The sequence below is a fragment of the Pseudophryne corroboree genome, chromosome 9 (assembly GCF_028390025.1).
Source record: "Pseudophryne corroboree isolate aPseCor3 chromosome 9, aPseCor3.hap2, whole genome shotgun sequence".
NCBI lineage: Eukaryota > Metazoa > Chordata > Amphibia > Anura > Myobatrachidae > Pseudophryne > Pseudophryne corroboree.
The window spans coordinates 149,471,348-149,483,778 of NC_086452.1; the positions used below are offsets into that span (position 1 = coordinate 149,471,348).

A 12,431-nucleotide genomic window follows, 5' to 3' on the forward strand; every position below is an offset into this window, starting at 1 on the left:
GGAGTGGCACTGCAGTTGCAGACAGGATGGCAATTAAAAAAACTAGGCCCCAAACAGCACATCATGCAAAGAAGAAAAAGAGGTGCAATGAGGTAGCTGTATGACTAAGCTAAGCGACACAAGTGTGTGGCACAAACACCTGGCCCATCTAGGAGTGACAATGCAGTTGCAGACAGGATGGCACTACAAAAAACTAGTCCCCAAACAGCACATCATGCAAAGAAGAAAAAAGAGCTGCAATGAGGTCGCTGTAAGACTAAGCTAAGTGACACAAGTGTGTGGCACAAACAACATGGGATGTGCTGGAATTTGCCCGGATGTAATACAAGCACAATATTGGTGGCACAGGAGAGCGTACCCCTAAACCACACACACACACACAAAGAAGCAATCAATCTCTCCTTGCACAAACTGGCTTTACAGAGGCAAGATGTCGATCTCATACTCATCCTCTGATTCCTTCCCCCTTTCAGTGTGTACATCTTCCTCCTCACAGAGTACTAATTTGTCCCCACTGGAATCCACCATCACAGGTAACTGTGTACTTTCTGGAGACAATTGCTGGTAAAGGTCTTCCCGGAGGAATTTATATTTCATTTTGATGAACATCATCTTCTCCACATTTAGTGTAAGTAACCTCCTATGCCGATCGCTGACAAGGTTACCGGTTGCACTAAACACTCTTTCAGAGTATACACTGCAGGAAGGGGAGGGGGGGGGCTTAGGTAAAATAAAGCCAGTTTGTGCAAGGGCTTCCAAATTGCCTCTTTTTCCTGCCAGTATACGTACGGACTGTGTGACATGCCTACTTGGATGCTGTCACTCATATAATCCTCCACCATTCTTTCAATGGTGACAGAATCATATGCAGTGACAGTAGACATGTCAATAATTGTTGGCAGGTCCTTCAGTCCAGACCAGATATCAGCACTCACTCCTGACTGCCCTGCATCACTGCCAGCGGATGGGCTAGGAAATCTTATCCTTTTCCTCGCAGCCCCAGTTGCAGGAGAAAATGAAGGAGGAGCTGTTGACGGGTTACGTTCCGCTTGAGTTGACAATTTTCTCATCAGCATGTTTTTGAACCTCTGCAGACTTATGTATGCTGGAAAGAGAGCTACAACGTAGGCTTTAAACCTAGGATCGTTCACGGTGGCCAAAATGTAGTGCTCTGATTTCAACAGATTGACCACTCATGAATCCTGGCAAAGCGAATGAATGGCTCCATCCACAAGTCCCACATACTTAGCGGAATCGCTCCATCTTAGCTCATCCTTCAATTTCTCCAGCTGCTTCTGCAAAAGCCTGATGAGGGGAATGACCTGACTCAAGCTGGCAGTGTCTGAACTGACTTCACGTGTGGCAAGTTCGAAGGGTTGGAGAACCTTGCACAAGACAGAAATCATTCTCCGCTGTGCTTGAGTCAGGTGCATTCCCTCTCCTTTGCCTATATATCGTAGATAGATGTATAGGCTTGAATGGCCGTTTTGATGCTCCTCAATCCTCTGAAGCATATAGAGTGTTGAATTCCACCTCGTTATCACCTCTTGCTTAAGGTGATGGCGGGGCAGGTTCAAGAGTGTTTGCTGGTGCTCCAGTCTTCCGCACGTGGTGGCTGAATGTCGAAAGTGGCCCACAATATTTTGGGCTACTGACAGCATCTCCTGAACAGCATCTCCTGTCATTTTTCAAGAAATTCTGCACCAAGAAATTAATTGTATGTGCACAACATGGGACGTGCTGGAATTTGCCCAGATGTAATGCACACACAATATTGGTGGCTTTGTCCGATATCACAAATCCCCAGGAGAGTCTATATGGGGTAAGCCATTTTGCGATGATGTCCCTCGGTTTCCGTAAGAAGTTGTCAACGGTGTGCCTCTTACAGAAAGTGGTGATACATAGCGTAGCCTGCCTAGGAACAAGCTGGAATTTGCGAGATGCTGCTACTGGTGCCACTGCTGTTGTTGTTGCTGTGGGAGGCAATACATCTACCCAGTGGGCTGTCACAGTCATATAGTCCTTAATCTGCCCTGTTAAACTTGTCTACATGTCCGTGGTTAAGTGGACAGTGGGTTCAACTGCATTTTTTAGGACACTAAAAACACTTTTTCTGACGCCTCTGTACATTCTTGGTATTGCCTGCCTAGTGAAGTGGAACCTAGATGGATTTTGGTACCGGGGACACACTACCTCCATCAATTCTCTAAGTCCCACTGAACTAATGGAGGATACCAGATGCATGTCTAACACCAATATAGCTCTCAAGGCCTCAGTTATCCGCTTTGCAATAGAATGACTGCTGTCATATTTCATCTTCCTCTCAACAAAAGGACTGTTGGACAGTCAATTGCTTATCTGAAGTAGTACAAGTGGTCTTCCGACTTCCTCTCTGGGATTACGATCGACTCCCAGCAGCAACAACAGCAGCGGCAGCAACAGCAGCAGTAGGCGTACCACTCAAGGATCCTTCGGAGGAATCCCGGTTAGGGGAGGACTCCTCAGTCTTGCCAGTGACATGGCCTGCAGGACTACTGACATTCCTGACTGAGGAGGAAGTTGACGTTGAGGGAGTTGGTGGCGTGGCTTGCAGGAGCTTGGGTACAAGAGGAAGAAGGGATTTAGGTGTCAGTGGACAGCTTTGCTCTTACCCAAAGTTTCACAACTTGACACTGACTTCTGATGAATGCGCAGCAGGTGACGTATAAGGGAGGATGTTCCTAGGTGGTTAATGTCCTTGCCCCTACTTATTACAGATTGACAGAGGCAACACACGGCTTGACACCTGTTGTCCGGATTTGTGAAGAAATAATTCCACACTGAAGAGATGGCTTTTTTGAGATTTTGCCCAGGCATCACAATGGGCTTATTCATCCCACGGACAACAGGTGTCTCCCCCGGTGCCTGATTTAAACAAACCACCTCACCATCAGAATCCTCATCGTCAACTTCCTCCTCAGCGCCAGCAACACCCATATCCTCATCCTGGTGTACTTCAACAGTGACATCTTCAATTTGAATATCAGGAACTGGACTGTGGGTGCTCCTTCCAGCATTTGCAGAGGGCCTGCAAATGGTGGAAGTAGCCACCTCTTCTCGTCCAGTGTTGGGAAAGTCAGGCATCGCAACCGTCGACACACTTGGACTCTCCTTGGGGATTTGTGATACCATCTTAGAACACACAGTTCTTTGCTGTGCTTTTGCCAGCTTAACACTTATCATTTATCAAGCGGGAGGATGAGGGCTTCCATCGTCATGTGAAGCTGAACCACTAGTCATGAAAAAGTCACATGTTGCTGTGACGAAACGCATCAGGACTCCGCCCATCACGCCGTTAATAGGTTCAGGTGGACTTTTCAAACATCAGCCACGCCAATATCACCACTCAAGCCACTCTCAAGCATCGCACGGGAGACGGGATACAAATACCCCCTCCAGCTTGTACATCTGATTGTGAGAACTTGGTCCGTATTTGGGTGAGCATCCCATACAATGGTTGCATTGTTAACAGAAATTTGGTTTGGTTCCGCACAGGAAAAATGTGGTAATGATGAACATAGATTAATACACAGATTGTAGAAAACTGTTCAGGGAATGACCAACGATACTAAGTTTAAATTTAAAGATTCTTAATGAAGACATCTAAATAATTATTTGAGTTGGTGGTGCTCCCAGAGTCAGTAATGGTTAAGCAAAGAGAAGAAAAAAGAAAGACTCTGTGTTGGGGCACGCTTAGAAATTTGAAATAAGTTTATTAAAACTTAACATTTAATTAATAACGAATAAAAGTAATGAGGAGTTTGATACAAAAAAATTTGTTCAAGAACACAAAGTAAACATATATATTGAAAGAAATCAGGATAAGCCTGATACAAAATTATGGGCACCTGTGGTGAAAAATATACTGAAAAACATAAAAAATTACAAAAAATTAATATTATTAAGGTGCCTGAGTTAATCAAAATTCAAAATTGGAGTAGAGGTAAATGATATGTACATATAATCACCGCAGTGATAATTGTAGGTATGCACCTAGTCTAAAACCTCATGAGAATAGATGAGAGGCACAAAGGTTCATAATTGAAATGTCAAATGACTGAGGGTAATCACCTGGTAGAGATTCTGTTTGCTAAAAGGCTAGATCCTTATAGATAACAAAGCATTTAAGATAAAAGTATGATTATTAAAGATACAAAAGAGCATTGATAAATAAGCCTAAAGGCAAAGCCAATTGTAGATAAATAGAAGGTTTGCGGGAAAGTTGGATAAGGAATAGGTAAGTTTCAGAAGTTGCTCTAACACTTCTGCTGTTTGTGATCAGAGGTCACAATCTTACTGCACCTGATATTCCCAAGAGGTCACCCTACTAGGTACTGATCAGGCTTATCAGCGCTTAGCTTCCAAGGTCGGATGAGATTGGGCGTTGCTGCTGAAATATGGCAGTAATAAACACTAGGACACAAATGAGAGAGTGTAATGAGTAGTGAGCAACAAGGTACTTCTGCTGTCCAGTTTCTAGCGCAGATTCTCTGTTGCTGTGAGCATTGCAGAGAGTGGTCTCGCATCTGGATGAGAGGGTACTAAAAATAGAAGTGAGATATGCTCAGAATAGGGAGGAAACCCTGCCTTCTGCTGTCCACTGTCTTATATAGATATATAGCGGACAGTGAATGAGAGAGGTGGGTTAGGCTTACCTATTGAAAAAAAGGGTGGTGGGAAAATTAGAAGAAGGAGAAGAAATGGTAATGTGGTGAGATCACAAATTAACAAAAAATTAAGTAAATTATGAAATAAAACAATCATGAAATCAACGATTAATTGGAAAAAGGAAAGTAAACACAGGCTGCATGGTAAAGGCTTACCAAAATGGGTATAAGACCCTGTTTATGCAGAAAGGATTCTGCAAAAAAAGTATTACATTTAAAAGGAAATACCAGAAAATGGTTTAGAACAATAATTAAGGATCAAAAATAGCAAACATGGAAAAAAAACAATATTGATTATATATCAGTATCAGTTAAATAACTGGAGTCCAAATGGGCACATACAATACCAGGGAGTCCCAAAAGTGATCTGAGCTAGAAAGAGTTCAGCATCACTGAGCACAGACGGACCGTTTCACCAGGGTGGCTTGTTCACTGGTGAAACGGTCCGTCTGTGCTCAGTGATGCTGAACTCTTTCTAGCTCAGATCACTTTTGGGACTCCCTGGTATTGTATGTGCCCATTTGGACTCCAGTTATTTAACTGATACTGATATATAATCAATATTGTTTTTTTTCCATGTTTGCTATTTTTGATCCTTAATTATTGTTCTAAACCATTTTCTGGTATTTCCTTTTAAATGTAATACTTTTTTGCAGAATCCTTTCTGCATAAACAGGGTCTTATACCCATTTTGGTAAGCCTTTACCATGCAGCCTGTGTTTACTTTCCTTTTTCCAATTAATCGTTGATTTCATGATTGTTTTATTTCATAATTTACTTAATTTTTTGTTAATTTGTGATCTCACCACATTACCATTTCTTCTCCTTCTTCTAATTTTCCCACCACCCTTTTTTTCAATAGGTAAGCCTAACCCACCTCTCTCATTCACTGTCCACTATATATCTATATAAGACAGTGGACAGCAGAAGGCAGGGTTTCCTCCCTATTCTGAGCATATCTCACTTCTATTTTTAGTACCCTCTCATCCAGATGCGAGACCACTCTCTGCAATGCTCACAGCAACAGAGAATCTGCGCTAGAAACTGGACAGCAGAAGTACCTTGTTGCTCACTACTCATTACACTCTCTCATTTGTGTCCTAGTGTTTATTACTGCCATATTTCAGCAGCAACGCCCAATCTCATCCGACCTTGGAAGCTAAGCGCTGATAAGCCTGATCAGTACCTAGTAGGGTGACCTCTTGGGAATATCAGGTGCAGTAAGATTGTGACCTCTGATCACAAACAGCAGAAGTGTTAGAGCAACTTCTGAAACTTACCTATTCCTTATCCAACTTTCCCGCAAACCTTCTATTTATCTACAATTGGCTTTGCCTTTAGGCTTATTTATCAATGCTCTTTTGTATCTTTAATAATCATACTTTTATCTTAAATGCTTTGTTATCTATAAGGATCTAGCCTTTTAGCAAACAGAATCTCTACCAGGTGATTACCCTCAGTCATTTGACATTTCAATTATGAACCTTTGTGCCTCTCATCTATTCTCATGAGGTTTTAGACTAGGTGCATACCTACAATTATCACTGCGGTGATTATATGTACATATCATTTACCTCTACTCCATTTTTGAATTTTGATTAACTCAGGCACCTTAATAATATTAATTTTTTGTAATTTTTTATGTTTTTCAGTATATTTTTCACCACAGGTGCCCATAATTTTGTATCAGGCTTATCCTGATTTCTTTCAATATATATGTTTACTTTGTGTTCTTGAACAAAATTTTTTGTATCAAACTCCTCATTACTTTTATTCGTTATTAATTAAATGTTAAGTTTTAATAAACTTATTTCAAATTTCTAAGCGTGCCCCAACACAGAGTCTTTCTTTTTTCTTCTCTTTGCTTAATGGTTGCATTGTGCAAGCATCACCACACAGACCACTCCAGGCACTGCACGGGGGACAGAGAGTTAGCTCCCCTCCAGCTTGCACACAGGACCACAATTCACCCATCCACCACGGGACCCGTCATATATTAATGTATTTAGCGGCTCTAACATTTTGACCACAAACACGGTCCTAACATTGTTTATACCAACAGCGCTAATTTCTTGGGCCAATTATCTGCAGGATACTCACGGCGGTCCCCTTATCATCAGAATAACGTCTCTTTCTTCAGCAGTTCTATGCCGGCATCCACCTGAGCTCGGTAACTATAAGCTACCTTATGATAGCGACCAGCAACAATTGTATCATTTATTTATTATTAGCAGCCTACAAAGCCAATTGAATCAATATTCCGTGGACGCCCGGCACGGTTCATTAGTCCTATTGCTACTGAACATTATATTGACACATGGACTTGGTTTTTAGCTGATTTCAATTGTTTTGGCACATATTACTAAATAATCAAATCGAGTGTTGAATTTTTATTATACTACTGTTATACATTTATACAAGAATGTCCATCATATAAATAGTTTAATATATACAGTAAAAAAACAAGCAATTACTTGTTTTTATAAAGTATATTTTAATTTATCAATCGGACTTCTTTGGCTATTATATCTGAGGTACAGAACATATGGATATATGAGCGCCTCTATTAATTTTCTCTTGTTCATGAACATACAGTAGGTCAGTGTCTTAGCCATTCCTTGCCACTCCGTGTCGTAATGGCAAGGTGACGTTTCTCCTCAGACCATTTAAATTTATTTTTTGGGGTATTTTTACTGAACTTTGGCTTTTGGGATTTTACATGCCCTCCACTATTACATTAGGCAGCGGCCTTGGCAGACAATGTTGATGGAATTTCATCGTATACAGTATGTCATGACGAGTGGCAGCAGCTTCAGCACTAGGAAGAAGTGGTTCTTGATCTTTCCTTATTTTATCCTCCAAATTTTTGTTCTCCATTATTTTTCTGGAGTTATATAACACAATGGGGGTCATTCCGAGTTGATCTCATGCTGCCGATTTTCGCTGCGCTGCAATCAGGTCTCTACATGCGTGTCATACGGGTACAATGTGGATCGTTGCTGAGCTATGGATTTAACGAAGAATCCATTCGAACAGCCAATCGCAAGAAGATTGAAAGAAAGAGGGTGTTTATGGGTGTCAACTGACCATTTTCTGGGAGTGGTAGGGAAAAAGCAGGCATGTCTGGGCATTTGGAGGGCGGGTGTGTGACGTCTATTCTGGCACCACAAAAACTGAAGTGATCGCAAAGGGCTGAGTAAGTTCAGACCTACTCTGAAACTGCACAAAATGTTTTTGCAGAGCTTGGCTGCACAGGCGTTCACACACTTGCAAAGCAAAAATACACATCCCCGTGGGTGGTGACTATGCATTTGCACGGCTGCTAAAAACAGCTAGCGTGTGATCAACTCGGAATGACCCCCAATATGCGGCACAGGATAGCGTATCACTACACCACACAGGCCAAACCCTGTAAAAATTATTTGGATGAAATATTAAAAACTCCTTAAATGGAGTAAATAATACACAGCACAGGTCAGTACCACTGGAGTTATACGGAAGTATCACTGGAATTATACTGCAGTATCACTGGTATTATACGGCAGTACCACTGGACTTATATGGACGTACCACTAGACTGGACTTATACGGCAGTACCACTGGACTTATACGGCAGTATCACTGGACTTATATGGCAGTATCACTGGAATTATATGGCAGTATCACTGGAATTATACGGCAGTACCATTGGAGTTATACGGCAGTACCACTGGACTGGATTTATACAGCAGTACCACTGGATTTATACGGCAGTACCACTGGACTGGATTTATATGGCAGTACCACTGGACTCGTATGACAGTACCACTTGACATATACTGCAGTATCACTGGACTGGATTTAGACATCAGTACCACTGGACATATACAGCAGTACCACTGGACTAATACAGCAGTATCACTGGATTTATACGGCAGTACCACTGGACATATATGGCAGAATAACTGGACTGGATTTATATGCCAGTACCACTGGATTTATACGGCAGTAGGACTGGACATATACGGCAGTATCACTGGAATTATATGGCAGTACCACTGGACATATATGGCAGTATCACTGGACTGGATTTATATGCCAGTACCACTGGATATAAACGGCAGTACCAATGGACATATATGGCAGTATCACTGGATTTATACAGCAGTACCACTGGACATATACGGCAGTATCACTGGACTGGAATTATATGCCAGTACCACTGGATTTATACAGCAGTACCACTGGACATATACGGCAGTATCACAGGAATTATTTGGCAGTACCACTGGATATATACGGCAGTATCACTGGACTGGATTTATATGCCAGTACCACTGGATATAAACGGCAGTACCACTGGACATATATGGCAGTATCACTGGTTTTATACAGCAGTACCACTGGACATATACGGAAGTATCACTGGACTGGAATTATATGCCAGTACCACTGGATTTATACAGCAGTACCACTGGACATATACGGCAGTATCACTGGAATTATTTGGCAGTACCACTGGGCATATACGGCAGTATCACTGGACGGGATTTTTATGCCAGTACCACTGGATTTATGTGGCAGTACCACTGGACATATATGGCAGTATCACTGGAATTATATGGCAGTACCACTGGACATATACGGCAGTACCACTGGACTGGATTTATATGCTAGTACTACTGGATTTATACGGCAGTACCACTGGACTTATATGGCAGTATCACTGGAATTATATGGCAGTATCACTGAAATTATACGGCAGTACCATTGGATTTATATTGCAGTACCACTGGACTGGATTTATACAGCAGTACCACTGAATTTATACGGCAGTACCACTGGACTGGATTTATATGGCAGTACCACTGGACTTGTATGGCAGTACTACTGGACATATACGGCAGTATCACTGGACTGGATTTATACAGCAGTACAACTGTACATATACGGCAGTATCACTGAATTTATACAGCAGTACCACTGGACATATACGGCAGTATCACTGGACTGGATTTATATGCCAGTACCACTGGATTTATACGGCAGTACCACTGGACTTTTATGGCAGTATTACTGGAAATATATGGCAGTACAACTGGACATATATGGCAGTATCACTGGACTGAATTTATACACCAGTAGCACTGGATTTATACAGCAGTATCACTGGACATATACAGCAGTATCACTGGACGGGATTTATGCGCCAGTACAACTGGATTTATACGGCAGTACCACTGGACATATACGACAGTATCACTGGAATTAAATGACAGTACCACTGGACATATACGGCAGTATCACTGGGCGGGATTTTTACGCCAGTACCACTGGATTTATACGGCAGTACCACTAGACATATATGGCAGTATTACTGGAATTATATGTCAGTACCACTGGATATATACGGCAGTTCCACTGGACTGGATTTATACGCCAGTATCACTGGATTTATACGGCAGTACCACTGGACTGGATTTATATGGCAGTACCACTGGACTCGTATGACAGTACCACTTGACATATTCTGCAGTATCACTGGACTGGATTTAGACAGCTGAACCACTGGACATATACAGCAGTACCACTGGACTTATACAGCATTATCACTGGATTTATACGGCAGTACCACTGGACATATATGGCAGAATAACTGGACTGGATTTATATGCCAGTACCACTGGATTTATACGGCAGTAGTACTGGACATATACGGCAGTATCACTGGAATTATTTGGCAGTACCACTGGGCATATACGGCAGTATCACTGGACGGGATTTTTATGCCAGTACCACTGGATTTATATGGCAATACCACTGGACATATATGGCAGTATCACTGGAATTATATGGCAGTACCACTGGACATATACGGCAGTACCACTGGACTGGATTTATACGCTAGTACTACTGGATTTATACGGCAGTACCACTGGACTTATAAGGCGGTACCACTGGACTTATATGGCAGTATCACTGGAATTATATGGCAGTGCCACTGTACATATACGGCGTTATCTCTGGATGGGATTTTTATGCCAGTACCACTGGATTTATATGGCAGCACCTCTGGTCATATATGGCAGTATCACTGGATTTATATGTTAGTACCACTGGACATATACAGCAGTACCACTGGACTGGATTTACACGCCATTACCACTGGATTTATACGGCAGTACCACTGGACTTATATGGCAGTACCACTGGAATTATACGTCAGTATCACTGGACTGGATTTTACAGCAGTACCACTGGACTTATATGGCAGTACCACTGGACTGGATTTATATGGCAATACCACTGGACTTGTACGGCACTACCACTGGACATATACGGCAGTATTACTGGACTGGATTTATACAGCAGTACCACTGGATTTATATGGCAGTACAACTGGACTTATACGGCAGTACCACTGGACTTATATGGCAGTATCACTGGAATTATATGGCAGTATCACTGGAATTATACGGCAGTATCACTGGAATAATACGGCAGTACCACTGGATTTATATATCAGTACAACTGGACTGGATTTATACAGCAGTACCACTGGACTTATACGGCATTACCACTGGACTGGATTTATATGGCAGTACCACTGGACTTGTTTGGCAGTACCACTGGACATATACAGCAGTATCACTGGACTGGATTTATATGCCAGTACCACTGGATATAAACGGCAGTACCACTGGACATATATGGCAGTATCACTGGTTTTATACAGCAGTACCACTGGACATATACGGCAGTATCACTGGACTGGAATTATATGCCAGTACCACTGGATTTATACAGCAGTACCACTGGACATATACGGCAGTATCACTGGAATTATTTGGCAGTACCACTGGGCATATATGGCAGTATCACTGGAATTATATGGCAGTACCACTGGACATATACGGCAGTACCACTGGACTGGATTTATACGCTAGTACTACTGGATTTATACGGCAGTACCACTGGATTTATATGGCAGTATCACTGGAATTATATGGCAGTATCACTGAAATTATACGGCAGTACCATTGGATTTATATGGCAGTACCACTGGACTGGATTTATACAGCAGTACCACTGAATTTATACGGCAGTACCACTGGACTGGATTTATATGGCAGTACCACTGGACTTGTATGGCAGTACCACTGGACATATACGGCAGTATCTCTGGACTGGATTTATACAGCAGTACAACTGGACATATACGGCAGTATCACTGAATTTATACAGCAGTACCACTGGACATATACGGCAGTATCACTGGACTGAATTTATATGCCAGTACCACTGGATTTATACGGCAGTACCACTGGACTTATACAGCAGTATTACTGGAAATATATGGCAGTACAACTGGACATATATGGCAGTATCACTGGACTGGATTTATATGCCAGTACCACTGGATTTATACGGCAGTACCACTGGATTTATACAGCAGTATTACTGGAAATATATGGCAGTACAACTGGACATATATGGCAGTATCACTGGACGGGATTTATGCGCCAGTACAACTGGATTTATACGGCAGTACCACTGGACATATACGACAGTATCACTGGAATTAAATGACAGTACCACTGGACATATACGGCAGTATCACTGGGCGGGATTTTTACGCCAGTACCACTAGATTTATACGGCAGTACCACTAGACATATATGGCAGTATTACTGGAATTATATGTCAGTACCACTGGACATATACGGCAGTTCCACTGGACTGGAT

The 12,431-nt window shown here is 42.1% G+C and overlaps 2 pseudogenes; one reads left to right on the forward strand and one right to left on the reverse strand.

The window, feature by feature from the left end:
* Positions 1-4,329: 4,329 nt before the first annotated feature.
* On the reverse strand, positions 4,330-4,448 carry LOC134960350 (5S ribosomal RNA; annotated as a pseudogene).
* A 1,366-nt stretch (positions 4,449-5,814) lies between these two features.
* LOC134960352 (5S ribosomal RNA) lies at positions 5,815-5,933 on the forward strand (annotated as a pseudogene).
* Positions 5,934-12,431: the final 6,498 nt, after the last annotated feature.